This window comes from Octopus bimaculoides, chromosome 28 (genome assembly GCF_046866305.1).
Source record: "Octopus bimaculoides isolate indiv1 chromosome 28, ASM4686630v1, whole genome shotgun sequence".
NCBI classification, from domain to species: Eukaryota; Metazoa; Mollusca; class Cephalopoda; order Octopoda; family Octopodidae; genus Octopus; species Octopus bimaculoides.
Window position 1 is genome coordinate 9,604,881 of NC_142955.1, and position 3,683 is coordinate 9,608,563.

General features: G+C 52.6%; 1 pseudogene; it reads right to left on the bottom strand.

Moving 5' to 3' along the window:
* Window positions 1-601: 601 nt before the first annotated feature.
* Window positions 602-2,143, bottom strand: LOC149130526 (large subunit ribosomal RNA; annotated as a pseudogene).
* Between the last annotated feature and the right edge of the window lie 1,540 nt (window positions 2,144-3,683).

Consider the following 3,683-nt stretch of genomic DNA (forward strand, 5'->3'; position numbering starts at 1 on the left):
TGAAAATTGTCATATAGCCAAACCATCGGTATTTCTACTCCTGATGTTTCCTTTTCTATGGCTCCTTCCTAAAACTGATTTCTATGTCTCCTTTCCATTCCTTTTCTGCTTCTTATGTTTGTTACAATTTCCCCTTCAAGTATTGCTTGCCATTTTTACACATTCTTACAATGTACCTTATTACCGTTTCTGAAGAATTTTGGCATGTCTTTATTAGCACGTATTTTTTTCTTCACTGGTAACAGTTTATCGAATACTGACTTCACCTTTCTGGCAAACATTAATTGTGCCAGTGAACATCCTTCTGCTGCATTTGGGTTCGGAGTTACCGGTAAACTCTTAAGAATTGTTGGATCGCGATCTCGTCCGTGGCACCAGGGAATGCCGAGTCCGACGCCAACGCTACAGCTCCGTACCGGTCCGCCGCTTCGCGTGAAGACGTGTTCCGGCGCCTGGTGGCGTGACGCCGAGCGAACGGCAACGCGGCCGCGCGGGTGCACAGCGACACACACGGCCCGAGCGACCAGGTCCTCGGAGCCAATCCTTCTTCCGAAGTTACGGATCCATTTTGCTGACTTCCCTTACGTACATTGGCGCTATCGACGTGAGGCTGTACACCTTAGAGACCTGCTATGGTTGGTGAATACGAGAGCTGCGAATCGTTTCGGACCCGAATTTTCTAGGGCTTCCGAGAGCGAACCGGACACCACCTGAGGCGCGGCGCTCTACAGGCATCATATCCGTATCTCCGGTGGAGCCTACTCCACGGGTGCGGTCCTTTACGAAGAAGAGAGAACTCTTCCCGGGGCTCCCGGCAACATCTCCAGACTCACTTGAGTTGCCGCTGCTTCGCCCGGGCGCCGGCTTCGACGATGGACGCGCTGCTAGGAGCACGCTGCGTTCCCGCCGCCGGACGGGAATTCTCCGATTTCGGGTTGGGCAATTTTAACCCGATTCCCTTTCGAAGCGAAGCCGGCCGCTTGCGTGCGTGCGTGCGTGCGTGCACTGTCAACAACAACAATGACGGATCAGGCGCCTTTCGTGAAAGCTTTCGCCCACTTCTTAGAACTGACTGATCTGTTCCCGACCGCCGTTGGCATGGAACCCTTTTCCGCTTCTGTCTTCGAAGGTCTCGTTCGGATATTTGCTAGTACCACCGAGATCTGCACCCACGGTCGGTTTCATCCGGGCTCGCGCCCACGGCTTCCATGCACGCCGCGGTGCCCTCCTACTCTACCGAGGATCGGAAAGTAGCCTCGCCTGTAATCGCGCAACCTGCCGCCCGGCCGGTTCGGCATCGACCGCTCGCTTCAGCGCCATCTATTTTCGGGGCCGGTCGATTTGGCAGTAAGTTGTTACACACTTCTGAGCGGATTCCGACTTCCGTGGCCACGGTCTGCTGTCTATATCGATCGACTCCCTTTCGGGGATCTAATGGGCGAAGCTTGGGGCAACTTAGCCGGACGTTCGGTTCATCCTACATCACAAGTTCTGCTTACCAAAAGTGAGCTACTTGGCACCGTGCATTTGTCTCGTTGCAATGGCTGCGATATACGGCCACCTTTAATCGATAGAGGAGCGGCCCGTTTCGCCCGTTCTGAGTTCGAGAGTAGATCGCGGCTGTCAACGAACCTGGGGCCTCCAGTCGTTTGCTTTACCCGACGGAATTGCGTGTCGTTCTCCCGTTGGCGCCAGCTGTCCTGAGGGAAATTTCGGAGGGAACCAGGTATTAGACGGCTCAATTGGTCTTTTGCCCCCACACCCGGTTTCAACGATCAATTTGCACGTCAGATGCGCTTCGGACTTCCACCAGAGTTTTCTCTAGCTTCGTCCCGACTAGGCGTGGATCGCCCTCTTTCGGGTCCCCGGCCACCTGCTACACCTGAGTCGGAGCGGGAACGCGAAGACGCTCGGAAACGCGAAGACGCGCGGAAACGCGAAGACGCGCGGAAACGCGATCGCGAACGCGTGGACACAACACAGGAACGATGCTTCGAAGCGCCACGTGTGCCGTAACGTTGGCGCCCGGAGGCACCGGTGTGTGACGCCAGTGACGACCCGTCACATTCTCGCTCTAACTGTACCGTCGGAGTTCCCGAAGTGAAAGACTCCAACGACTAGAAGTCGACTGCGTCTCCTGGGTCCATGTTTCAAGACGGGTCGGGTAGGTTGTCGATGCTCGTCGGTGACCGGCGGCAGCGGGCGGTATTTCGGGAGGTCCCGCGAACCCAGCGCGCCGCCCTCTCGCGAGGGAGGCAACGAGGCAGCACGCGGGCGGCTGCATCGTGGCATCGTGGCATCGCGACTCGCTGCATCGTGCTTGCTGATAGTGAGGAGCGTCAGCCCGTCTCCGTGGGTCAGCCGTTCCTGCGCTTTCGTGGGGTGATGGGCCCGGTCGAGAGAAGCGTGTCGGTCTCGACGCTGGTCAGCCGAAGCCGGCAGTGGAGGTGCACTGCCATACAACTCAACGGGAACAGGTCGCGACGACGGATCAGAGGGGAAGTGCGTCCGATGTCGGTGCCCCGGAAATCGGACGCTGATGAGGCAGTGGACGACCGTCTGCGGAACAAGCGGCCGCCGGCAGTGCGGTCGTCGGCAACGACGGCGCCTCGGTGGGAAGCAGCGGACTCAGTACCCACGCGATTGCTTGAGCGGTCCTACCCATTTACCACTGGGCGGTTTCACATTTTCTTGAACTCGCCCTCCTAAGTTCTCCCTATGTATGTTACAATTTCTCCATCTTTCCAGCACTGCTTGCCATTTTGTACGTTCTCACATATACCTTATCACTGAATCTGAAGAATTTTGACATGCTTTTTTAGCATGTATTTTTTTCTTCACTGGTAACAGTTTATTGAATACTGACCTCACCTTTCTGGCAAACATTAATTCTGCTGGTGAACTTCCTTCTGCCGCATTTGGATTCGGAGTTGCCCTGTATACACTTAAGAAATGTTGGATTGTGATCTCGTCCGTGGATTCCTTACAGCGTTTTTTTAAAACTCTCTTGGAAGTGTCCACGAACCATTCAGCCCTTCCATTTGATTTAGGGTGTTCTAATGTAACATCTCGCAGAATCTTTAAAGCTTACAGGATAGAAACTGTGTTCCATTAACAGAGACAATTATATCCGGTGCAGCAAATCTTGCGAACAGCTCGTGCAAGAAGTTTATTACTGTATATGAGGTTGGTCGTTTACACCTCAGGACCTCAGGCCAATTTGTGTAGCTGTCCAGTATTATCAAATAATAATATCCATTTACCGGACCTGCCAAGTCGATATGCAATCGAGACCATGGTATTTTCCCTTCCGGCCAAGATTCATAGTTTGTAGTAGGTAGTTTCGCTGCCAGCGCACATCCTCTGCAGCCTTTTATCAGGTTTTCAACTTCTTTATCCATGTTTGACCAGCGTACGAAACTTCGCATCAGCGCTTTCAATCTAGAGATGCCTGAGTGTCCCACATGAAACTCTTTTAGCATTCTCTTCTGGTATGTATGTGGTATTGCTATACGTTCACATTTTGGCGGTTCTTTGCATCAGATCTTTTTTTATTTCCTTTTCGTCGACCACAGTTTTCTTTTTGTCTCTTATTAAATTTGTCATTTCTTGCATTTCTTTATATTTCTTCAAAGGTTATTGGTAGTTCACGCACGACGTTCCACATCACATTTTTTTTGTTG